General features: G+C 43.8%; 1 long non-coding RNA gene across 1 annotated transcript in view; it reads right to left on the bottom strand.

Annotated features, from left to right (window-relative positions):
• The window catches only part of LOC115067635, a 46,123-nt gene extending 19,587 nt beyond the window's left edge, over nucleotides 1-26,536 (bottom strand). Inside the window, exons 1-2 of the long non-coding RNA XR_003847017.1 lie at nucleotides 26,400-26,536; nucleotides 7,170-7,313 (exon numbers count right to left, since the gene is read on the bottom strand). This is a non-coding gene — a long non-coding RNA (uncharacterized LOC115067635). The remainder of the gene's footprint in view (nucleotides 1-7,169; nucleotides 7,314-26,399) is intronic.
• Nucleotides 26,537-26,952: the final 416 nt, after the last annotated feature.

Below are 26,952 nucleotides of genomic sequence, written 5' to 3'. Positions count from 1 at the left end.
TGATGAGTGATGTGGGAGGGCCCAGCCCACTGTGGGTGGTGCCACCCCTGGGCAGGTGGGCCTGTGTTGCATAAGAAAGCAGGCTGAGCAGGGGCCAAAGGAACAAGCCTGTAAGCAGCGTTCCTCCATGGCCTGTGCTCCAGCTCCTGCCTCCAGGTCCCTGCCCTGAGTTCCTACCTTGGGCTCCCTGATGAACTGCGTGCGACCTGGGAGATGTAAGACAAATAAACCCTTTCCTCCCCAAGTTGGTAGTGGTCAGAGTGTTTTGTCACAGCAATGAAGAACAAACTAAGACAGTAATGAACCATCTCTCCAGTCCCTCAAACTTTTTTTAAAGCAGATTATCAATAAGAGATATATTTTGGAAATGGAAAATAACTAGACATTACAGAGTGGTAGAAAAATGATCAGGCCACCAGGGACTCATGACAGTCAGTGTGCTCAGCAAATAACACAGCTTCATAAAACAGGAAGTAAGAGCAAGTGCAACTGGAAGGAGAGATAGGTAAAGTGTCAGTGAGGACGGCAGTTGTCACGGCTTGGGTCCATGTGTGAGAGACAGAGACAAAGAGGGAGGGATATGCATACCATGGCATGTGGGAATCTGAGGACAAACAGGCTTGTCCTTCTACCTTTTTGGAGACAATGTTTGACTCCAATTTTTGATGAAGATTATCATGATTTTACTTCTTTTTTAGTCTGAATGCCTTTTATTTCTTTTCCTCCCTAACAACTATAGGATTTCTAGGGCTGGTGAGATGACAGTAGGGGGTGCTGGGATTACAGGTGCCTGTGCTACTGTGTCCAGCTTTAATGTAGCCTCTGGAGATCCAAACTCAGGTCATCAGGCTTGCACAGCAAGGGCGTTACCCAACTGAGCCTTGCAGTTTAGCAAGACCTTAAAAGCTTAACAATAGACGCACTACATCATTCAGCTGTTCTACTCCTAGATACTTACTCAAGAGAAAAAAAAATACATGTCTCTACAAAGACTTAACACGAGTGCTCATGACAGCTGGGAACACTGAACGCAACACCAATGTCATGAGTAGGTGAGTAGATACCACTGTGGAATATCCACACTGGGGAATACTATACAATAAGGAAGAAGCTACAGATACCTACAATAAGAGGAAGGAACGTCAACCTAATGATGCTAAAAGAAGGAAAACAGAAAAAGAGAACATACTGTCTAATACCATTTATACAAAACTCCAGAAAATGCAGTCATCCTAGCAACAGAAGGCAGATCAGCTGCCTATGGGGGGAGAGGGAGATGAGAGGGAGGTTTTCTGAAGTGCTCTGGGAAACTTAGGATTCTAGAGACATCCACTATATTGATTGTGGTACTGGTTTCAAGGGTGTACACATGTCAGAGCTTTTACTGAACTGGGGCTGGAGGTGTAGCACAGTGGCAGATCACACATTTACCATGCACCAGGCCCTGGGCTGGATCTCTAACACACACACACACACACACACACACACACACACACGCACCTTACCCAGTTTCCAAATATTCAAATATTGTGTTGACTTTATCTCAATAAAGCTGTTAAAATATAATGTTTATAAATGAGGAAGAAAGCATTCCATCCCAGGAAAACACACACACACACTTACAGCAAATGGAACATTTAAATAGTCATGGTAGGGACCTTGAAATGTGTTGTTACATTCCAAGGGAACATGAGCTTTAACTGTATTATTTGAATTTTTATACCATAAGTGTGTCTACATGTTCACTCTGTAATTTGTGTGTGTACATATGCATTTGTGCATGCATGTATGTACACATGGGTGTGGAGGCCAAAGGTTGACGTCAGGTGTCTTCTTCAATTGCTCTTCACCTTATTTTTGGGGTCAGGGTTTCTCACTGAACCTGGAGCTCATCAATTTAGCCAAACTTACTGGCCAGTGAGCCCCAGGGATACTAGCCCTGCCTCCCTAGGCCTGGGATTACAGGCATGCACTGCCAGGCCTGGTTTTTATGAGGGTGCTTGGGGGTATGAACTCAGTCCTCATGATTGTGTGGCAAGCACTTTACTGACTGAGTCATCTCCTCAGTGCCTGTTTTATTTAGGTTAAAAAGAAGTCAGCCTCCTAACTGAACTGTTGATCCTGTTTTCAGTGGACCTTTTGAGTTGTCACATTTTTGCATTAGGTTTGGGTTCAGAACACATGTATGTATGCGTGCATTCTAAAATGTCTTTAAATTAATTCAAATTAATTTCTTACTTAAATTTTTTTTCTTGATAATTTCTGAAGGATTAAACTTGAAAAAACCAATCTGTGTTGTAACAGCTGCCTTCCATTCCCTCCTCAGTTCTGTCTCTAAATATTACTTGGTAAAAGCAAACCACTGTTTTTCTGGACTCTGACTAATGCTTTTTTTTTTCCTTTTTGGTTTTTTTTGGCCACGGCACATTCAGAACACAACTTCTCTTACCAGATGTTTGGCTTCCTGCTTTCTATATTTAAAATATACAGAGGAGATATAGTTGTGATAGCCACATAATTGGGGGGGGGTGTCACCAATTTAAAATGTCGACATCAGCACTGATGAACTAATACGAGGGCATAAGAATGCCAGTTTCCTGAACGCGCTTGGGAAAGGGTGCAGGCAGGCTGCCTTCTGCAGGGCAGGGAGAGCGGTCAGGCTAAGACGCTGAGGCCTCCTCTGCAGGAATTCTGACCCAAAGCCTCTGGCTGCTAGCCAGAGACTGAGTCATGGGGAAAATCCATTGCAAAATAAACCTGTGGACTAATGAGAATTGCTGCTTTAGAAGGGCCTTAGTCAAGAGTCACAGATAAGAGATTCGAATGTAGCACCTTCACCTGAGTTCCATTTCTCTGGTGCCCTTCATTCAGGTTTCACTGGGAGCATTTTGGAGTTCCCCCAGACCCCCAGGTTAGAGACACAGCAATGCTTTCTTCCCTTGAGCAGTGAAGGAGTAAACCTGGGAACAGACAGCAGCCCTGGGCAGGATAGGTCCTTACCATGGGAGATGCAAAGCCAAGTCCCATGTGGCCACTTCTCCTTTGTGAAGATAGGGAAGACCACAGAGGGGTATCTGTGCTCACCTGGCAGAAGGACCCGCCTTTTGGACAAAGAAGCACAAAAGTGAGCCCTTCAGCTCCTACATTCTGATAAGATCAGGTAAGTCTGTGTCCCAGATAGAAAGACTAGGTTCAGAATAAAAAGGCCAGGAAGTCATTCTGGTGACAAATTCCTAAGAGCCACACCTCTCAAGGGTTGCTTTTGTTTTTGAGATAGAGTCTCTCTGAGTAGCCCTGGCTGGCCTCCAATTCAAAAGATCCACCTGCCTCTGCCTCCAGAGTGGTGGGATTAAAGGTGTGTATCACCACACCCCACCTTGCTTTGTTCTTTTAATCACAGAAGTGAATAAGAAATACCACATTTCTTCTTAGTGTTTAAGTCAACCCAGCATTTTCCTGCCACTGTTGTTCACCTGGGCTCAGGCAGAGACCATCATGGCTGGAATCATTCCTGGAGGCAGCTTCTGCAAAGACAGGGGCTCCACTTTGCCTGATAAGAGGCAAGAGCAAACCCTGGCCTCAAGCTCCCCCTATTCTATAATGGACAGGGCCTGACCTCTGCAATCACAGACATCCTGGTAAACACAGTTCAAGACTCAAAGACCCATCTTTGAAGTGGGAGTCTCTCTTGACCCTAAGACAGTCACTTTGTCTTTCTCTTTGTAACAAAGGCAGACCATCTAATTTGTTGACAAATTAGGGCAGATGGTCCTAAGGCTCATGACAACTTCAGGGTACCCCCCCCCCATTTGAAATAAGGTTTCATGTATCTCAAGCTGGCATCCAATTCACTATATAGCCAAGAATGACCTTGAGCTTCTGATCTTCCTGTCTCCACCTTCAAAGTATTGGGATTATAGAGGTGTGCTACTATGCCCAGTTTATGTGGGGCTCAAGATCAAACCCAAGTATTTTAGTTTGCTTTCTGTTGCTGCAATAAACATCATGATCAAAAGCAACTTGCGGAAGGAATGGGTTTACAGTCCACCATTCAGGGAAGCCAAGGCAGGAACTAAAGCAGAGACCACAGAGGAATGCTGCTTATTGGCATGCTTTCAGGCTCACCCCTGCCTATATAGCCCAGGCACACCTGCCTAGGGATGATACCACCCTCAGTGGGCTCGACCCTTCTCATCAATTAGCAATCAAGAAAATGCCCCCACAGACATGCCCATGGGACAGTCTGATGGAGGAAGTTCCTGTTAGGGAAAGAGGAATTTACTGCTTGTAACCAATTAACTCAACTGGAGACACAGGCATCTGGAGATAGAGGCAAAGTGCTACAACCCCCGGAGCCTGACCTGTTCTGTGTCATGTCATGTCTGCTTACACAAGATAACAAGAAAGAGTCGTACCAGGCACATACCAATCATCTCTCCCCAATTGAGATACCTGAAGGGAGCTGTAACATTTTTCTTGTTTGGAAAGAGGAATTTATTGCTTGTCTGAATTTACTGCTTGAATTTACTTTTTTGAATTTACTGCTTGTAACTGATTAACCCAAGTGGAGACACAGGCATCCCCAGATAGGGGCAAGTGCTGCACCCCCCAGAGCCTAGCCTGTTTGATCTGTGTTGTGTCATGTAGGCATGTCCACTTACCCAAGATAACAGGAAAGGGTTGCGCCAGGTACATACCACTCACCCTTCCCTGATTGAGACACCTGAAGGAAGTTGTGACATTTTTCTTGTTTTGAAGTTTTTGGTTTGTGAAATGCTTGCTTTGAAACTATTGGTTGTATAAATGCGGGCTTTTGTGTAACGGTTGTGGGAGCCTATATAATCTTTACCTGAAATTGCCTCGGGGTCGATCGCTCTAAGCAGACCTGCGTGTCTTGGAAGGACGGTCGGCCCCAGCTAGCTGGTTTAATAAAACTCTGCTTGATTTTTGCATCTCCATACTCGTGCATTTGTTCTCCTGAAGAGACCCACCGAGTCACGGACCCTAACAGTTCCTCAGTTGAGAATCCCTCTTCCCAGATGTGTCAGGTTGACAACTGAAGCTAACTTGGCACCAAGGCTTCCTGTGTGTTAGACAAACATTCTGTCAATGCTACATGCCAAGCCCTCTTTCCACTTCTCTCTTCTCTCTCTACAGCCTGTCTAAAGGATGAATTCTCAGCATATCACTTCCCCACTTCATATCCCAGGGTCTTTCTAGAAGGATTTTCCTGACAGGTATCAAAACGGAGTACAGACAGCCCTGTTTATCCCCATCAGTCAGAGCCACTGTCCTGGCCCTTTGCACTGGCATCAGACTTGGTAAATTTTCAAAAAAGAAAGGAAGATCAGCGCCAGCTTCACATGGTGACCCTGTGATAAGTGGGACAATGCAGATGGAATGTTGAATGCAACACTCAGCATCCAATAATACTTCAACAAGGTATCTCAACATCACATTTCTCCATTTGCTTGCTGGAAACTGTTAAACTGTACAGTCTAGCTAGGATGGTGGTACAAGCCTCTTCCCAGCACTCAGGAGGCTGAGGCCAGAAGACTGTGAGTTCAAGACCAGCCTTGGTCACATAGAAGAACCTTGTCACAGAACAAAACAAAACATAATCCAAACTTCTCCTTAGAACAAACAAACAACAGGTAATCATTTGAGCAGAAGCAGAACCCAGGTGACTCCTTTGCCACCCAAGGATGGTGGCCTGACAGAGGGAGTAGAGATAAGCCAGGTCAGGCCAGTGTAGTTCCATGGGTGTTCTCTGCTTGGAAAATGGAACGTATAAAGTGAGAATAAGGAGTTGGAAACTACACCAACCTGACAATGTCTGATGGAATAATTTCAAAGGTGAGTTTGTATTCTAGTTCTTTTTTTAAAATTTTTATTTATTTTTATTTTATGTGTATGTGTATATTGCCTGCATGTAGTTAAGTGCACCGGTATTGTGCAATGCCCACGGAGGTCAGAAGAAGCTATCGGATCCCCTGGGACTGGAGTTATGGACAGTTGTTAGCTGCCATGTGGGTGCTGGGATTCGAACCCATATCTTCTGTAAGAAAAACCAGTGTTCTTAACCGCTGAGCCATTCTCCAGCCCATAGTTGTTCTTTTTTATTGTTTTTTTTTTAAATTTTTGCAATATTTTATTTTTTTCTTTCATTGTATATATTCATTGTACATGATATTGCATACTTTTTCCACAAGTATACAAGTATGTTGGGCACATTCCCCCCAATTTATTTTTAATTCATTTTATAAAAGCATTGTTCTGAAACCAAATGTGGTAGTGCACATCTATAATTCCAGAACTTGAGATGATGAAGCAGGAGGATGGAAAGCTTGAGAACATCCTGGGTGACGTAGCAAGACCTCATCTCAAAAGTCACACAAACAAGGGCCAGAAAGATGGCTCAGTGGGTAAAGTTCTCTGCACAAGCATGAGATTTTGAGTTAGGATTGCCAACATCCATGTAAAAAGCTGGACACAAGAGCACTGCCTATGAGTCTAGCAGTGTAATGTAGAGACAAGAGGATCCTGGGGCCTGCTGGCCAGCCAGTCCAGTCAACAAGTGTGCTCCAGGCTGAATGTCTGCCTCAAAAAATATGGTGAGGAGCAATAGATGATACTCAACATCGATTTTCAGCCTCTATACACATGTATACACATGCATGTACACACGTGTATAAGTGCATGCATAACACACACACACACACACTATCGTTTTACTATGGATAATTTGAAAAGCCTTGTGCTAAACTGGGCTAAAAAAATCCAGATCCATCCCTAAATATCAATGTGTCGCCAGATCTCCCACAAGGGCCTGCAAAACCCTCAGAACTGAAATCCAAGGCCCTAGGCTGCTTCATAGCAGGCTGAGGACAAAGGATTATAGATGTTAATTTTCATCCTGTTGCAAAGGCTTCAGAGGTTACGTGTGCCTTGCTGCTCTGCTCCATGAGAGTGACGGCTCTTCTGGAATATGCCTCTCCCCAACCCCTCCTTTACATTTGCATGTCCAAACATGACCCATCCTTCAAGTTCTGCTCAAATGCCAAGTCTTCTGCCAAGTGCTCCTCAGAGCCTTTGAAACAGTCAAGAGTGAGCAACAGAACTACCAAACGATAATGGTTTAAGCCTGAACGATGTGGCTCTGTACTTACAGGAAGTTACCTGTAAGAGAGGAGGTTCCAGGGTTTTGATGCAGCTCATTGAAGTCCATGTGAAAGGTCTGGGTTGTATTCTCTGCAAATCTTGAGAACTTGACTTTTTAATCACAAGACAGCTGCTATAGTTCTAAGACTTTCCTGGATATAAGGCATATGCAGTAGATGTTAGGAAAGGTAAAATAACAAGCCAGAGACATGCACAGTTATAGTGAAAGGTTCCAAGATGACCTCATTTAATGGAGACCATGGGTGAGGAAACAGAAGGAGAGCAGCTGGAGGCTCCTGGCCCAGGTTGGTCATATCCAGTCAACAGATGGTGACTGGAGCCTGGAGCCAAGGCTCCTACCCTCTCTCCATGAGTCTCCCTTTTTCTGCATACTGCTGACATGGAAACAATTGTGCACAGGAGGGGCTTATTTCCAGTTGTATTATCTTCTATCTTATAAGGGACCACAACCTTTCAGTAAAGAGCAAGCAAGTAAGGACTGCAGAGATGGCTCAGCCAGTAAAGTGCTTGGCATGTAAGTATGTACTCCCAGCACTGGGGAGGAGGAGATAGGCTCGCTGGTCAGCCATCTTAACCTACTTGATGAAGCTCAGGCCAATGAAAGATGAAGGGAAACTGAGGAATGAATAACAGCCAAGATTGTCTTCTGGCCTCCATATACACACATGGTACACACACCCAACACACTCACACATGTATGCACACATACACAGAGAGAGAGAGAGGCAGAGAAGCAGGGGCAGAGAGAGTTTGAAAGTTTTCAAATTGTGATATATAATCGTGGGAAACTAATAGGTAAGTTTGAAATCCAGAGAGAGAGAGAGAGAGAGAGAGAGAGAGAGAGACAACCAGCAAATAAATATGTCGGACTTTATGGCCACAGATAGTTCCAGTTCTATAGTTTTGTTTTCACAGTTTCTTAAAAATGTGAGAACCATCCTCAGCTATTGAGTTGCACAGCTAAGATGTGGTGAACTGGATTTGGCTGCTGGCTTCCTGACAAGTTTTGGTGCTCCCCAGGATATCTGAAGCACTTTCTTGGCTTCTTCTCACCTGAGGAAAGCCATGCCTGACCATGACTCTATTGTGACCTGCCTCTCAGAGTGGAATTCTGTGACTGCTCTCAAAGTCACAGGGACAGGTATTCCTGCATGTGGCTGAGGACCATGGAGGTGCTGGGCAGAGCTGGCCTGCCCTACCAGGGAGCTGCTCACACCCTGGTTCTGCTACTCTCTTGCTCCTGCAGCATCTGCAGACAGAGCCTAGAGATGATCCTTGTTTGCCAGAGTTGTGCCAACAGCAATGGCACTTCTGCTACCTGGTGTATAGGAAAGAGAGAGAGACTGGTCCACTCTGCTACAGATGGTAGCAGAGTTCTTTCTGGTCTGTGCTCTTCAAACCTCATCCCACAATAGAACTGGAGATTCTGGCCACCCAAAGGAAGTCCTTTAGGCCAGACCCACATCTCTAAAGGTAAGTCCAGGAACAGGTGAGGAAAGTTTCTCCTGGAGGCTTAGAAGGCCTTGGGGGATCCATCTGTAGGGCTGCAAGAGAGTGTGAAGTATGGCCTGATGTGAAAGAGAATGCTCTAACTGCCAAGGGATAACTATGCTGACCTTCACACATCTGATGGGGCAGTAGTGCTGCTTAGGTGCCTTGTCACTGAGGTAAGACAACAGAGAACAGGGCCAGGGAAGCCCAAGCTTTGCACAGGAAGAAGTTACACAGTGTGGGTTTGCTGTAAGCCACCAGACAGGAGAGCATCAGAGATGGCAATGGCGGTTCAGAGTTTGGAGAGTGAGGCAGAGGTGATTGGAGAACATACTTGGGGAAGACAGCAGTAGACACTGAGGCCCATGAATGGGGGCCTGGGAAAGGAGATGTTGAAGTGCTAGCCAGAAGATAAGGGAGGCATCGTGAGAGACATCTGTCTGACATCTTAGAGTACATACCTGTATTAGCTCTGCATCTCCAGAGGAAGTACATATCACCAAATAACTAAGAAAAAAACTTGTAAAAAGGGAAGACTTATTTTGGCAGACAGCTTCAGAGATTCTGCACATGGCCACTTGGTCCTGTTGCTTTGGGGCCTGAGGTGAGGCAGAAGATCATGATGACAATGCACACAGGGGAAATATGGGGATGTGGAAAATTAATGATACATTGTTTGCCATCTTATAGAACAAAGAAGGCACGTCCCAGCATCTGTAGCCCATTTTCCTCATTGTTTTCCTTACAACATACACATATATTTAAAGATTTATTTTTAGTTATATGTGTATGACCTGCATGTGGGCATGTGCACATGAGTGCAGGTACCTGAGGAGCCCAGAGGTGCAGGATCCCCTTGAGCTGGAGTTACAGGTGGTTGGCTGGGAACTGAACTCAGGTCTACTGTAAGAGCAGTAAGTACTCTTAAATTCTGAGCCATCTCTCTGATCCCCTGCAGAATGTATCTTAAAGATTAGTTTTTGGATACATTTTGTCAAGAGACCAAAAGTTTCCAAGTCACGTATACATGTGTGCATATGCACACATTGGAAACTAGATGGTCACTTAGGAATAAGTTCTAGTGGTGAGATTTTGGTTCTTGTGGACAAGTGACATTAGTAGAACAGCCTGGGCAAAGGTCCTGGGGCTGATGTCTAGACCATGTTGGCCATCTCTGGATCGGCAGTATAGGTTATGAAGCAGAAGCTAAGAGTCTGGGCTGTAAGATATCTAGGTCAGCTAGCCCTGTCCACCAGAGTACCCCTTGTGGAGCTAGAATGGCCAGTTTCTGGATATAGGTGGCTCTGAGGAAGGCACAGCTGAGGAAACCTACAGGATTTGGTAGCTGGAGACTGATAGACCACAGCAGGACAGCTGGCCAGTCTTTGAAGGGAAAAATCTGGGCAGGCAATACCCGTATCAACCTTTGTAAATATTCCTCTTGATATTAAACAATGTTTGTTGAAATTGGGTCTGTTACCTCCTCTTCTGGCTAAAATTGGGTTTACCCTCCCTTTGAAACAACAAAAACTACAAAACATATAGAACAACAGTCTTCAAGACACTGAATCTTTGTTCTTGTCACAGTCATTCTAGTAATCGAAAACAAACAAGGTGAATGTCTAAGTGCTCCCACCTTGCCACCTTGAGAGAGTTTCCTAGCCATGACACTGAATGACAGAGTTCAAAGCATGGCAGATGTTCTGAGTTCCACAGATAGAACTGAAAGTCTGGGGAGACCAAGGTGGCTAGAGCCTATGGAACAGGGTCCAGTGAGGAAAGAGGGCACCAAGAGCCTGCAGACCTGTCACAGGTCTCCAGTATGGGTTTGTAAGGGAGCAACTTGGCACCAGGGAAAGAAACACATGAAAAAATGGAGCAAGCATGCCTGGAGCTCAGGCAGGGATAGAACAATGCCTGTTCCACTAGCATGAATGGAAAACTCCTCAGCCACAAGCAGTGGGAAGAGTACTCACAGGGTCTTGCATCAGTAGTGGGAAATAATCATCCCTAGACTGACCATTGATGGTTCTGCCACTCAATAAACTGTTTCCAAGTTGCTCAGTTGCATCCAAGAACTAAATGAAAAGTCTGTAGAAATGCAAAATGCAAAAATACTCAGCACCCAAAAAAGGAAAATTCATCACGTCTGAAATCTAATCCAAGATGATCAGGCAGGCAATGAAGTAGAATTTGAGGACAATAACCAAGAATCACAGGACACAACCAAGTTAGAACTGAGACAGATCATAGAATTAGCAGGCAAAGACATTAAAATTATTATAATTGGGAACCAGGGAGATAACTCCACAGATAAAGGCACTTGCTGCCAAGCTTGATCACCTAAATTCGGTCCCCAGAGCCCACATGGTGGAAGAAGAGAACCAACTCCTGAAAATTTTCCTCTGACCTTCAACCGTGCCCCTTGGCACACTGACCCCCCACCCCGAACACAATAAATAAATACAATGTAATACAAATTTTAAGAAATATTATACTTGTATTCCATAAATTTTCAAACAGCTGGAGACATGGAAGATATTTAAGAAAGTATTTAGGTGGAGGGCTGGGGAGCTGGCATGAGGACTTAAGTTCAGATCCCCATCACCCACATAAAAGCCAGATACTGTGGTATATATCTGTAACCCCAGTGCTGGAGTGAGGGGACAGGGACAGGCATTTTCTTGGGGTCATTGGCCAGACAGTTTAGCTGAAATGGCAAGCTAATTTAGTGAGACACCCTGTCCCAAAAATAAGGTGAAGAGTGGTTGAGGAAGATACCTGCTGTCTTCTGGCCTCTGTGTGCATGTGCACATGCCAGCATGCACACATGTACACACACACACAAGGCAAGTGTGCCTGCACGCATATATGCACATATACTGCACACACATATATAACAGACACACACGCAGTAAACATGCACACCCAAAACTCCCAACATTTAGTTTGAGCTTTCAGATATGAAAACTACAATGTCATGAAAAATACACTGGTTGGGGTTAACAGCAGGCTAGATACTATACAGGAAAAGATGAGTGAACTTAAGATATAACAATAGAAATCATGCAAGTTGAAACAAAAGCAAGGAATCTGTCTGTTTTTGTTTGTTTGAAGAAATCATTAGTGAGCTGTGGTATAACTATAAATGTCCCAAATATATGGATATATATGTCGTTTCATGTCACATAAATGTTTTCCCTCTTTCCAAATATCTGTGTATGTGGCATTTCTAAAGGAAAATGTAGAATGGGCAGAAAATTATTTAAAGAAAAATATGATAAAAAGTTTTCCAAATTTAAGACCTGACAACAAGTTTTATATATACTGACATGTATGTGTTGCATGCATGTGTACATGTGTGTGGTACATGCATCATGTATACATGTTTGTGTGTGTATGCATGTGTGCATGCATGTGGAAGCCAGAGATTGAAACTGGCTGTTTTCTCTATTGTTTTCCACCTTATTTTTTGAGAAAGGGTCTGTTACTAAACTTGGAATTCAGCAGGACCAGCTGCTCAGTGAGCTCCAGGGATCCTCTGTCTCTAAAATCCAAGTACCAGGATTATAAGTGTGTACAGCTATACCTGGATTTTTATGAGTGCTGGGATTTAAATTCAGGTTCCCATGCTTGTGTGGCAAGCTCTTTACCAATTGAGCTATATCCTCAGTGCTGCCATGATTTTTTTTAGATAGGATCTCATTGTGTAGCAGTGGCTGGCATTTTGAAACTAGCTATATCATCCAGGCCAGCCTTGAACTCAAGATATCTGCCTGCCTCTGCCTCCCAAGTACTGTGATTAAAGGTGTGCACCAACATGCCTGGACCCTCGTTGATGGTGTTTAATGAAGCATATGGTGTTATTTTTATGTGTATGAGTGTTTTGTCTACATGTATGTAAGTGCACTACATGTATGCAGTGCCCAAGGAGGCCAGAAAAGGGCATCAGATCCTCTGGAACTGGAATTATGGATGGTTGTTAGCGGTCATATAATGTGGGTGCTGGGTCCCCTGCAAGAGCAGCCAGTGCTCTTAACTTCTGAATCATCTCTCCAGCCCCTTCTCGAGAGTAATTTGATATGTAATGCAGGGTGTGTGATGAAAGCCAGAACACTCCTGAACCAGGGGACTAGCAGGAGGGTGTGCTAGATACCTACCATACCCTGTGGCTCTGCCAGGCTATTCTCTGAAAATCCTTGCTAGGAAGGTTAACTATGGCCTTGCCTTCCTTAAGAATTCTGTAAAGATTTTGAGATTTAATTTACATCTTCAAAGGCAAGGGTGACTCTCAGTTCACTTAGCTCCACAAATCAGATGTGAATTTCTTAAATATTCAATTAGAAACTTCTTTGTAAAGACTTTGGGCCTCAGCTGCACAGCATGGCAAATGCCAACAGAGCCAGCCCCTCACATTCTGATGAGAATTAGTTCACTAAACTACTTTCTTAAACAAATGACTGAATGTTGAAATTTTTTCCCTTCTTCTTGTCTACCCAGTTAGTACACTGCCACTGGTTAGCAGTGTTTTATGTTTTCCTTCTTTTGTTACTTAACTATAATTGCTTAATTTTATTTTTTACAAACTTAACTATGGGGGTTGGAGAGATGGCTCAGCGGTTAAGAGCACTGACTGCTCTTGCAGAGGACTGGGTTGGATTCCCAGCACCCACATGGTGGCTACAAACCATCCTTAACTCCAGTTCCAGGGGAATCCGAAGCCCTCTTCTGACCTCCGTGGCACTGCACGACATGGGTGCACTAACATACAAGCAGGCAATACATTCATACATATAAAATAAAAATAATAAAATATTTTTTAAAAAACACTATGGTATATGTATTTAGAAGTTCATATTTCAGTGAAAATATCTTTCAGTATATAGTATTTCTCAAAATATTTTACTGAGCTTTTGTAAATGTCATCTCAATGTAGTTTTATGTCACTGAACAGAAACCAAAATAAATTTCAAAGCAATATCAAAGCAATAAAAGTTTCCAAATTTAATAAGAACTATAAACTCACATTCAGAAATATGGTGGTTTGAGATAGCTACCTAAAATTCTGTATTCCTAGCACAGGGAAGGTGGAGACAGGAGGGTCTTTGCAACTCCTGTGTTTGAACGAATCCCATAGGCTCATGTTTTTGAACATTTGGTCCCAAGCTGGTGGTTTGGGAAGGTTCTAGAACCTTCAGGAGGTAGAGCCTTGCTGGAGGAAGTATGTCATTGGGGAATTTTGAGGGTTTTTTTCCAGGGGGGGGTCTTTTTCAGACAGGGTCTCTCTGTAGCCATAGCTGGCCTGGAACTCGCTATGGAGACCAGGCTGGCCTTGAATTCACAGAGATCTGCCTGCCTCTGCCTCCTGAGTGCTATGATTAAATTGTGTGCCACCATGCCCAGCAAATTTTGAGGTTTTAAAGTCTGTCCCACTTCCTTTTCTCTCTCTTGTCCAGATCGTCAATGCAATGTGGTGGGCTAGCCTCACACTCCTGCTGCCATGCCTTCCCCACAAGAACTGTGTCCTCTCTGGAACTGTAAGCCCAAATAAACACTTTCTATCTTAAGCTGCTTTTGTCACAGCAACAAAAATGAAACTATGATGTATGGCGAAACTTGAGCACAAAAAAGGGGCAAGAAACACAATAGCCAAGTTCCTGGAAACTAATGATAAAAAGAAAAATCTTAAAAACAGCCAATGTAGAGGACATGTTGTTGGTTCACACCTGTAATTCCAACACTCAGGAGGCAAAGACTGAAGATTAGAACAAGTTCAAGGGCAGCCTGGTCTACAGAGTGAGTTCTAGGGTAGCCAAAGCTACATACATAGTGAGTTCTTGTGTCAAAAAAATAAAACGGACCACGAGGGTCTGGAGAGTTGGCTAAGTGGCTAAGAACACTGGCTATTCTAGCAGAGGATCCAGGTTCAGTTCCCAGCACACACATGGTGGCTAAAGACTGTCCAGTAACTCCAAGTCCAGGGGATCCAATGCCCTCTTCTGACTTCCATTGCACAACACAGGCGCACTTACATTTATGCAGGCAATACACTCACAAACATGAAATAAAATTAAAATAATAAATAAAATATTTTAAAAAAAAACACTGGACCATGAGATGGCACAGTGGGGGAAGGTGCTTGCTGCTCAAGTCTGGTAACCTGCGTTCAATCCCAGTGTCTTAGTTTGTTTCTTCATTGCTGTGACAAAACCCTCTGACCACTACCAACTTGGAGAGGAAAGGGTTTATTCAGCTTACATCTCCCAGGTCGCAGTTCATCAGGGAGCCCAAGGTAGGAACTCAGGGCAGGGACCTGGAGGCAGGAGCTGGAACACAGGCCATGGAGGAATGCTGCTTACTGGCTTGCTCCCCTGGCCCCTGCTCAGCCTGCTTTCTTATGCAACACAGGCCCACCTGCCCAGGGGTGGCACCACCCACAGTGGGCTGGGCCCCTCCACATCACTCATCAAGAAGATGCCCCTCAGACATGGCCACAGACCAGTCCAATAGAGGCAAAACAGGAACCTAGGGAAAGATGAAAGGAGAGAACCACTCCACAAAGATTTTCTCTGACCTCCACATGAGTGCTGCGACAGAAATTTTCTAGAAAGAACTGCATCCTGAGCTGAATTTCCTGCAAGGCTGACCAACTGATAAACACTTCCATGACTGTAGAGAGTTTGGAATGTTGCAAATCCAGAGCCTATTCCCAAATTATCTGGGGACATCTTTAACCTCATAAATAGCCACACCTTGCCTACCTGTTTCTGAATTAACATTCTTGGGACTAACAAAATGTATTAACTTAGCAAACCATCAGGCCCCCCCAATCAAAAAGCTAAGAATGTCATTAGATAGCATCTAAGACCTATAATAGAAACCCCCTGTCCTGCTTTGCTATGACCTCCCTACTGAATGTATCCACCAATGTACTTGAAAAGTATCTTGATTTATGACTTTTCTTTGTTCTGTTACTATAAACATATAATGTAACTCTTACCATGCTGGAACATGGAATTTGAGGTTACCTGAATCTGTGTTCCTGGGCCATGGTCAGTCATATTTGGCTCCAGAATAAACTATCTCTATCCCTTTTGAGGTGAGAGTTATGCTTTTTCATTGACAGTGCTATGCTGTGCATGCCCATACAGACAATAATAATAATAATAATAATAATAATGAGGAGGAAGAAGAGGAAGAGGAGGAGAAGGAGAAGAAGAAGAAAGAAGAAGAAAGAAGAAGAAAAGAAGAAGAAGAAGAAGAAGAAGAAGAAGAAGAAGAAGAAGAAGAAGAAAAGAAGAAGAAGAAGAAGAAGAAGAAGAAGAAGAAGAAGAAGAAGAAGTTAAAAATTAAAACAAATAAAAGCTAAACCAAACAACAAAATAGATTAACAGGGGAAGACTTTTCACTTACAGAGGAACAAACATAAGGATTGTATAAACTTCACCTTGTAAACAATATAACGAAGAAGAAGATGGAACCAAAAATCCTAAAAATATGAACTAGAAAAGGATATCTACCTAGAGTCCTGTATTCCAGGGGCTGTATCTTTCAAAAGTGAAAGTGAAATAAAGACATTCTCAGACACACAAAAGGTGAAAGAATTCCTCACTGGCAGGTCTGCACTACAAGAAATGCCAAAGATTATTCAGCTGGAGGAAATCAGGATCTTCACAGGGGAACCAGAAACACCAGCAGGAAGTTACAAGCATAAGGGTACAAGTGTACTATTTAAGTATCTGCCTGACTGCTTAAAATGATAGTGTATCATGGAGTTTAAAAGCAGTATAAACACAAACGTATAAGAACAGAACAAAGATGAGGCAGGGCAAGGTGTTAGTACACTATTAGAAGTTTTACACTGCATTTGTCTTGGCTTTGTTGTTTTGTTTTGTTTTGTTTTGAGACAGAGTCTCTCTTGTAGCTCCAACTAGCCTGAAACTGTAGACCAGGCTGACCTCGATCTCACAGAGATTCATCTGCCTCTGCCTCCCCAGTGCCACCACTTCCGGCTTACATTGCATTTGAAAGGCTATGATATCACCCGGTAGACTGGGGTAGGTCAAGCCCTAAAGCAGCCACTGAAATTACCAAAGAAAGAGTCATAGCTAGTAATACTGAAAAGAAGATGGAGTGGAACTATAAAACAACAATAAAACATTTGATTAATCCCAAGGAAGATTTTAAAAAGGAAAAAGAGGGGTTGGAGAGATGGCTCAGCAGTTAAGAGCACTGACATCAAAACAAATGACAAGGTGGTAGAACTCAAACCTAGCTGGAATCACATTAATTCAAAATCATCTAAATGTTCCTATTGAAATGTTATTTGTCAAAATGAATAAGAAATCTAGACCTAACTACATATGGCCTATTAAAAACGCACCTTAGGAACAGTGAGATGGCTCAGTAGGTAAAGGTGCTTACTCTGCAAGCCTGGAAACCTGAGTTCCACATAAATGTGGAAGGAGAAAACTGACTCCACAAAGTTGTCTTCTGAAATCCACATGCGCACCTACACACAGACACAGACACAGACACAGACACAGAGCGAGAGCGAGAGCGTGAGAGAGAGAGAGAGACAGAGAAAATAAACACAAAAAGTTTAAAGCATATTTTAAAAATAAGCTAAATGGGGGCTGGAGAAATGGCTCAGTGGTTAAGAACATTGGCTGCTCTTGCAGAGGACCCGGGTTTGGTTTCCAGCACCCACATTGTGGCTAGTAACCACCTAACTCCAGTTCCAGAGGATCCAGTGTCTTCTGGCTTCCACAAGCATTACATAACAAGGGTGCACTTATATCCATGCAGGCAAAACACTCATACACATTAAAAACAAAAGTTTTTTTAAAAGGCTAAATGTTAAAATATTCACAGTTTAGATTAAATTCTGTGGAGGGCACAATAAAAAATCTCCCAAAAAGAAATAAATAACCATTTACCTATTAAAGTTGAATTTTCAGTTAAACATTTTTCTAAAGCTAGGTGTGGTGGCACACAGCTTTAATCCCAGCACTTGGGAGGTAGAGGCAGGTGGATCTCTGCAAGTGCTCCTAACCACTGAGCCATTTCTCCGGCCCTCTCCTCAGGTTTGATAATTCACTAGAACAGCTCCTCAGGAAAACATTTGATTGATGCTTACTAGCTTATTCTAAGGGATTCAGGAGCAGTCAAATGGAAGAGCTGTTTAACACATGATCTGGGGCAGGGAGAACCTCCATGCCTTCTCAGGGTGTCTGGCCGTCTTAGTCTGTTTGTACTTCTGTAATGCAATGCCATGAGCTAGGTAACATATCAACAAAACACAAGTATTTTTCACAGTTCTGGAGGCTCTATATCCAAAACCAAGGCACTGGCAAATGTAGCATCTAGTGAGTGTCCATTCCCTTGACTATGGCGTCTTCCTGCTGTGTCATTACACAGAGAAAGGAGCACCACCCAATAACGAGGACTCAGCCCTTGTGGCCTAATCATGTCCCAAAGGCCTTACCTCCTGATAGCACCACTCACCTTGGGTCTGGGTTTCAATATGAAGTGTTAGTGGACATAAGCATCCAGCCCACAGCATTCTACTCCTACCCCTTCCCTGTCCCAGTTTATCCTTCTCACATATAAAGCACAGAAATTCCATCCTAATATTCCCAAAGTCAACTAATTCCAATGTCAAGTAAAAAAAAATTCCAATTTTCATCCAGATCTCACTAAATCAGATATGGGTGAGACTCAAGGAATAATCCATTTAGGGGCAAACTGCTGTTCAGCTATGAGTCTGTGAAATAAAGCCATTTCTGTGCTTCTAAACTTTAACAGTGAGGGGCTAGCAAGGTGACTCAGCAGCTAAGAGCACATACTGCACTTATAGAGGACCCAAATTTGGTTTCAAGCATTGATACTGGGTGGCTCACAACCACTTATAACTCCAGCTCCAGGAGATCTGACACCTCTGACCTCTGAGAGAATCTGAACTTACATGCCTACTACTACTACTACTACTACTACTACTACTACTACTACTCACACACACACACACAATTTTTTTTTTTCTTTTTTTTTTTTTTTGGTCTTTTTGAGACAGGGTCTCCCTGTAGCCCCAGCTGTCCTGGAATTCACTATGTAGACCAGGTTGGCCTTGAACTCAGAGAGATCTGCCTGCCTCTGCCTCCCGAGTGATGGGATTAAAGGTGTGTGCACCACCACGACATCACACATAATTTTTTTAATTAAAAAATAAATATAATAAAATAATAAGAAACTATTTTATAAAAAATAAATCTAAAAAAGTCAGTGGTGAGTTAGGCATATGATAATCATTTGCATCCCAAGAGGGAGAGAAATAGGAAAGCAAAAAGGGAAGCAGGTCCCAAGGTAGCCCAAATTGCAACAAAGCAAACATTCAATCTGAATGCTTGATAATAGTCTTTGCCTCTGTGGCACACCTGCCGTGGTTGTGGCTCTTTGCCTGGGTTGTGTGCTTACAGCTCTACTAGAATCATGCACCACTAGTTGTACAAGTTTGAGGTTGTGGGAACAGCTCCAGCCCATGACTACACTGGACACTGTCCTAATGGGGGGTGCCGTCTGTAGTGATTACACCCTTGCTGGTGGTACCCTGTGCCCTGAGGAGTTCTCATTTGCTCTCAGAGTCATTCTATAATTGCCTTGGGCAACTGATCCTGGATTTATTTAATGTTGGAGTAATCTCTTTATCAGATGGTCATTGGGCTATATCTTTGGTGTTTTCTTCTAAATGTTTTCTCATTTTTAAAATAATATAGACTGAGAATTTACTAAATACTTAAGTTTTACTTCCTTTTTGGTTAACGATTCTTGCTTCAAGTAATTTCTTCTCATATTTTACTATAGGGAGTCAAGAGAACACAGCCCACACACCTTCAACACTTTGCTTAAAATAGTCTCAGAGCCAGCGAAATGTCTCATAGGGTAAAGGAACTTGCTTGCCATCAAGCCTGACAACCTGAATTCAATCCCCAAGACCCATATGGTAGAAGGAGAAAACTGACTTCTGCAAGTTGTCCTCTGACCTCCACATGTATACCATGGCCCACATACATACCCCACAAGCAAAGTAAATAAAGTATAATAAAATTTTAACTATGACTTCAGAAAAATGAATTCATCACCTAGAAGTTTGACTTTACAGAAAAACATTAGGGCACAAACACAACTGGATCAAGTTCCTTGCAATGTAAAAACTGTTTTTTAGATTTTATTTTTAATTAGATGTATGTATATGTGTCTGTGTGTGGGTCTGTGCATATGAGTGCAGGTGCCCACAGAGGCCAGAAGAGGGTGCCAGAACCCCTTGGAGCTGGAGTTACAGGAGGGTGTGAACTGCCTGAAATGAGTACTGGAAACTGAATTCAGGTTCTCTATAAGAACAATATGCACTCTTAGCCACTGAGCTATCTCTCCAGCCCCTTGCAACTTTTTAACAAGCATAATCTTCCTTGTATTGTTCAATAGTATATTTCTCATTTCCACCTGAGATCTCATTGGAGAAGGCTTCCATCCCTATTTCTATCAACACTCCTTTCATTACCATGTAAGGAATCTCTAAGAAGATTGAACTCTTATCTACAGCTCTTGTTTCTTTTTAGGCCTGTGCCAGAATCACCCATCACAGAGAAGTGAGCTTTTTCAAGAGACTGGATATTTTCCAGCATCTACTCATGGCCTAGTTCCAAAGCCACTTCCACATTTTAGGTGCTTGTTACAGAGCTTCCCACTCTCAGTGTCAATTTTTCTTTTTCTTTCTTTTTTCTTTCTTTCTTTCTTTCTCTCTTTCTTTCTTTCTTTCTCTCTTTCTTCTTTCTCTCTCTCTCTTTCTTTCTTTCTTTTATCTTTTTAAGACAGGGTCACTCTGTATCCCCAACTGGCCTACAGCTTGATATGTAGACCAGGCTGGCCTCAAACTCATAGAGATCCACCTGCCTCTAACCAATTTTCTTTCTTAGTGTCTTCAGGCTGCTATATACAAAAAGAAAAAAAAAGCTGGGCATGGTGGAGCATGCCTTTAATCCCAGCATGTAGGACGCAGAGGGAGGTGGATCTTTGTGAGCTTGAGGTCAGCTTGGTCTACATAAGCAGTTCCAAAACAGCTGGGACCACAGGGAGACCCTGTCTCAAAAAAAAAAAAATCAATAAATAAAAAATTCAAGGGTTGGTGGTGTATCTTACTTTGTGAGAAGGTGGTCTTCATGGGCATGGTCCATCTCATCAAACTATTTCAGAGAACCTGTTGTCACCAATTTTCATGCTACATTTTTAATCCAGCCTGACCAGCAAAAGGAATGGTGATTTGCTCCACACCCAGTTAGTTCTAAGGAGCTTGACTCTGTCTAGCTATACCATCTTGTTGTAATATCTGGAAAAGAACTGGGGTCAGCTGCTTGGAAGGCAGGATGCTCAGCTCCAGGTTCCCTCTACTGGATATTGATCTGCACTAGTGCATCTGCACCATCACCACTTTCAAACACCATTGCTTCCAATACGATGTTCCTTTCTCCCTGTTCTCCTCTTGAGCTGTACTTGGGACGGAAGTGTGTCCCGTCTGGTGAAGAAAAAGGCCAAGGTTTCCCTGTGCAATGGCTAATGCAGGAAGACAGGAAAGAGAGACTCCCATGAGGAAAATACTTGGGTGAACCCTCAGTTCACCAAGAAATTCTTATATCCCTCAGCTCCTATGGGATGAATCTGTCATATTGCTGTTTAGTGTCTTTCTTATTTCTTTATGGAAAAGGCAGAAGTCTCTCTCTCTCTCTCTCTCTCTCTCTCTCTCTTATGTTAACAGAGCCTACTGATGAACAGCTGGCAATCCCCACAGGTTGGCTTAGAATAGAATCCTCTGTGACCAAGACAAATGGTAAAATACATAGGTAGTTGCATTTAGTACTTAGATGTGATAGGCAAGGGGTAGAGAGGGGAGACATCATTAAGAAGAGAGAGCAGGGACAGTGGTAAGATGGCTCAGTGGATAAAGACACTTGCCACCAAACCAGGTGGCCTGAATTTGATCCCTGGGCCCCACATGGTAGAAGGAAAGAATTGACTCATTTACGTTGTCTTCTAACCTATGCATGATTGTTGTTGCATGTGCAACCCCCTCACATAATAACAAATACATGTAAACCATTAAAAAAGAGAGAGGAAAGGAAGATTCACTGAAGTACATGCCCTTATAGGTGGTATGTGCCGCTGTTTGCCCCAAGAGACTATGCACAGAGCACTTTGATACTGTACGTTCCCACAAAAACACCCCCCCCCCAATTCTGTATCATTAAAGACTCATGGCTGGAAGTGAGTCAAATGAAAAGCTCAAAAATAAGTAAATAAATAAATAATTCAAGGGTTGGTGGTGTATCTTAGTAGTAAAGCACTACTACCATGTACACAGCCCTGGGTTTGACCACCCCCCCTCCAAGTTGAGGAAAAAAATCATAAACTAGGTAGTTAATAACAGAAATTTATACCTCACAATTCTGGAGGCTGGGAAGCGTAGAATCAAGGCACGGGTCTCCTTATAGAGGTACTTTATCAGGTATCTGCCTGCCTCAGCCTCCAGAGTGTAGAGTCTCATTCAACTGCTCAGACTGGCTATGAAGTCACTCTAGCCTAAGCAGGTTGTGAGCTTATGTTTCTTCTGTCTCAGTGTTCTGAATAAGATTTTAGGCCTGCATCACTGGACCTAACCCAAGTAGGGATTTTTTCTATTTGTTTGTTTTATGATTAAAGACATAAACTATAAACACTAAAAATAGAACACTTTTTAGATGAATAGATGAGTTGATACATAGAACCCATGAATGAACCTAAAAAATTCTGGATGCAAGATTTAAAAAAAGAGGATTCTTGGTTATGGACTGTCCAGTGTGGAAGACCTTGCTTGTTTGACTTTTTTTTCTAGAGATATTACACTGGGTTTATCTGTGATTCCATCTCCTTCAAAATTATTTTGGCAATTTCTTCCATTTGAATATTCTTTCAATAAAGATCTGCAACAAAGATCTATAGCAGAGGGCTGGAGAGATGGCTCAGCAGTTACAAGCACTGGCTGCTCTTGTAGGGACCTGAGTTTGATTCCTAGCACCCACATGACGGCTAACAACTGTCTGTAATTCCAGTTCCAGGGAAATCTGACACCCTCTTCTGACCTCTGTGGACACTGCACAACATGGGTGTACTTACATAGATGCAGGCAACACACTCAAACACATGAAAAAAAATTAAAAAAAATTTTTTTAAAGATCTGTAGCAGAAATCCATGAGCAGTGACTCAAAAAAGGGTAGTAGGGGGTTGGCAGGGTAGGTGTTCTGATTTGCAGTTAATGTCTCCAGGGAGCAAGTGGAAGCTGGTTGGCTTGAGGGAACCCAGATGTTCCCCACTCTCTTGTTTCAGTACCCTGCATATAATCTTCCCACAGGTTTGCAAGACTGCTGACCCATGCAGGTCCACGGGCTCTGTAGATGGAAGGGAAGGGCACGGGTCCATACACCACTCAAGAGGTGCTACCTCCATGTCAATAGCATCCCTAGAAGCCCCACCCCAGGATGTCTACATCTGTTTCAATTGTACCCCAACTGTAAAGGAAACGGGACATGAATGTAGTATTTTTAGTTGCCCGTATTGCTGCCCCCGAAGAATCATGGCTTTTTGGGTAGGAAAGAATTGACTAATAGATACTGGGCAAGTGGCCAGCAGTGTCTGCCATGAGTTAGGCCTCTGGTCTTAGAGACAAGCCTGTGGCCTCCTGCTACCTCCCTGGGGGAGGTCATTCCTAAGTAGATACTCTTGTTCCCTTGGCAGGAAACAGAGAGGCTCATCTAGGAACTTTCTACCAACATGGTCAAGACACATGGAGTTGAGGTAAAATGGCTGCTGGAGAATATCCAGGGCCAAATGATTGCCTCACAGGAGGAGCTAGAGCTGGAGTGGCTCCAGTGGGCCTCCTCCAGGCCTAGCGCCAGCTTTACTGGCAGACGAAGGGGCTCTACTACAGCAACAAAACACAATGTAGTTCCTCCACTAGGGCAAGAGGCTCAAGTCCAAGATGGGGAGGCTTCTGGTGGGCAGCATGTTTAGCCAGGTCAAAGTGTTCACAGGGGATTTATCAAAGGAATACACATCACTGACTTGGCCCTGCCTGAGTGTGAACAGGACCTAGGTACCCAGGCCAGAAGCCTGGCTCCAGAAGCATGGAGGTCTAGGTGTTGGGCTGTCCTGGCAAGGGTGTGTATGTGTGTGTGGGGGGGTGTAGGTCAGTCAGGGCTGGTTTCAGGTTTTGTGCCTGTCACTGCTGGGCTCCCTGCCAGAGTCAGAGGAAGCTGCAGAACTTCCCAAACTCTGCTTCTGCCTGATCTACTTCCTCCTCCAAGGTATCCTTTGCACTGGGAAGTGAGCTTAGGAATATGGAATCCACAAGTATAAAGTCCTGTTTTTGGTCTCAGAGTGTCAACAACTTTGAGTATTTTGGGCTGTAAATTGAAAGCTGCTAGACTTCATTTCTTTGCAGGGGAATTCCACATTGATTTCTCTCTTTATTGGGTCATTTGGCTGGTAATTAATAGCAAAGCTTTTGTTTTTAGTGGAAACCTGCTTAATAAGCAGCTTGTTGCTGGAAGCTAACATAGAAGGCTCCAACTCCTGGAGATGCTGGGTGACACTGGGCCTGGGTGGCTCTCACTTGGTGGTTGTATAGGGGGTGAGTTATTTGGGGCAACTGAACAGAGTAACAAGGGTCTCTGATTATTTACTATGCAAAATTTAACCCAACAGGATGACAGATGCTAGAAGTACAACAGCAGTAATTCCTTAGACGTGGAAACTTTTGGCTAGCTCTAGTGACTTGTTTTTTCCATCACAGTGATAACTACAGTTTGTTGAAGCAGGCTCAGAAAAGACTGACAAATAGCAGAGCTCATCCTGCAAATTAAGAAAATATTATCATGTTGGGATGCAGACCGAGTGCAGAGATTTCAATTTTTTTCGAGAAAAGCAAGAAATCCAGTTATTTCCACATAAAATATCTTGATTCTTTTGAATGCTGTCAGCCAATTTAAAATAGACTTAAAACAGTGCCTGAGTGTAACAAAGAACTTCTGTGAGCTATATGTGCCCCTGGGCCACGACCTTGCAAACTGGTTGACATAAACGATATATAAGGTAGATGATACAATAAATATCCACTCCACACCATGGATGCTCCTGGGAAGAGAGGTTTCCTATGATGCCTAGGTTTCTCCTTACGGAATTTCTTTGTGCTGTGACTCTTCAGGAAGTAGCATTTCCAGGCTCTGAAAGCAAGAGGCTTCTGGAGTCATGGGCATATGGAGTGGGTGAGGTTTTGGAAGGAATTACCAGATATCATTCTCATGTTACATAGACCATGCCATGTGTTAAGGCCTGGGCTAACTACTACAGCAGACTCTGTGTATTAGCCAGTACTTTCTGCAGAAGCAGAACCAATAGGGTATATACACTGTTCCTTGAATTATGATGTTTCAACTTATGAATGGTTTGACTAACAAAACTGGCTTATTGGGCCAAAACTCCATAACAAGCCAAGGAGCACATATATATGCGTGTATGTACGTTATTGGCTCAAGTGATTATAAAAGCCAAGATGTCCCAGAACTTAAAAAAATATTTTTTTTTCATTTATTCAATTGAAAGAGGAGAGAGGAAAGGGAGGCAAGGAAAGCGAGAGAACGAGAATATATGCATGTGGACAAGTGTATAGGCTACCACGTTTGTGTGGAGGCCAGAGGGCAACTGGGCTGGAGTAGGCTCTCTTCTACTATGTAGGTTTTGGGAGTTAAACTCAGTCATCAAACTTTGGCACCAATTGCCTTTATCCATTGAGCTATCTTGCTGGCCCAAGTCCCACTATTTCCCACCTGCAGGCTGGGAATCCAGAAAAGCTGCTGGTATAATCTGAAGGCCTAGGAGCTAGAGAGCCTGAAGGTAAAAGAAGATCCATGTGGCAGCTCACTTAGGCGGAGTGAATTCAATCTCCCTCTACCTTTATGCTCTATTTAAGCTCTAGATGACCTGGATAAGGCCCATTCACATTGGGGAAGGCCACCTGTTGTTCTTTAGCTCACCAGTTTAAATGTGAATCTCTTCTAGAAGCCCCACACACATATCTAGAAATAATATTCAACCATCTATCTGGATGCCTGGTGATTTAGTCAAAGGACACACTAAAATGACCCATTACACCCAGGAATAAGGACCGAGTGTCTAACCTATGAGTATAGGGCCAAAGGGGAACAAGAGACACAAAGACAAAAGAAATCTTAGTGAGAGAAGGGCTGAGGCAGGGAAGAGGTCAGAGAACATTTCTAGAAGTGTGTATGCTTTACCTTGGTGAATTTGGTTACAAAGAATAGAGATCTGTTTACCTAGTTTGAGAAAGATGGAGGGAGTCTCCTTCCAAGATTTCAGGAAAGGGGTAGAGTGGAATTGTGAGATGTCAAAGCCTAAAGGACATAGGCTTGGTACTCCAGTTCACAGTGCACAAAGCTATAACGAACTAGTAAAAACAGCTAGAGTCCAGCTTGCGACTCTGGAGTCCTAGTACAGAAAGTTCTAACCGAAACAAGAGAATTAGCTTTAGATGAACTGAAAAATAGGATAATTGAAGGCTACTATGAAAAATTGTTTTAGCACAAAAATCAACACATGGGATAGGAAAAATAGTAAGAGCGACCTGAGGCACAAAGGAGGTTTGGCACAGGGCCTCTGACCGCTGCGGTGGAAGTTTCGGAGATTGGCCGCAGAACACCGCCGTCCCGCGCACAGGAAAAACGCCCGGGAGTCTTCAGCACCTTCCGACTCGCCCCTCCGACAGAGCGAACACTGGCCACGTGATGCGGCCTGTCCATCACCACGGAAGGCGGGACCAGGAGGACGGTCCTCGCCGTTCTTTACGGTCTCCAATAGGGAAGAAGCCGGCCACGGTGGGCGGGCCAGGTCCGCCTTCCCCAGGGCGGCCGCCCAGCCCGGGGCGGCTCAGTCATCACCCTCCAATGCGGTCCGGGTGAGCCCGACCCGCTGAGGCGAAAGGGTGAGGCGCACGTCAGTCAAGAGGCTCCGCCAACGGACATGGACGCTGCCCGCAATGCCCGCCTCCGCATCGGATTCCCGGCGCCCGCGGTGCCTTCCCTCAGGCCGCCGAGGCGGCGCCCGCCCGCGCCTCCATCCGGGTTCTGGGGCGCTGCTCTCCGGGCGCGGCGGCACTGGGCCGCGGTCGCGAAGGCCGG

This window comes from Nannospalax galili, unplaced genomic scaffold, assembly GCF_000622305.1.
Source record: "Nannospalax galili isolate Female #2095 unplaced genomic scaffold, S.galili_v1.0 scaffold1532, whole genome shotgun sequence".
NCBI lineage: Eukaryota > Metazoa > Chordata > Mammalia > Rodentia > Spalacidae > Nannospalax > Nannospalax galili.
Note: the sequence above shows the minus strand (reverse complement) of the source record. Positions and strands in the feature narration are given on the sequence as shown.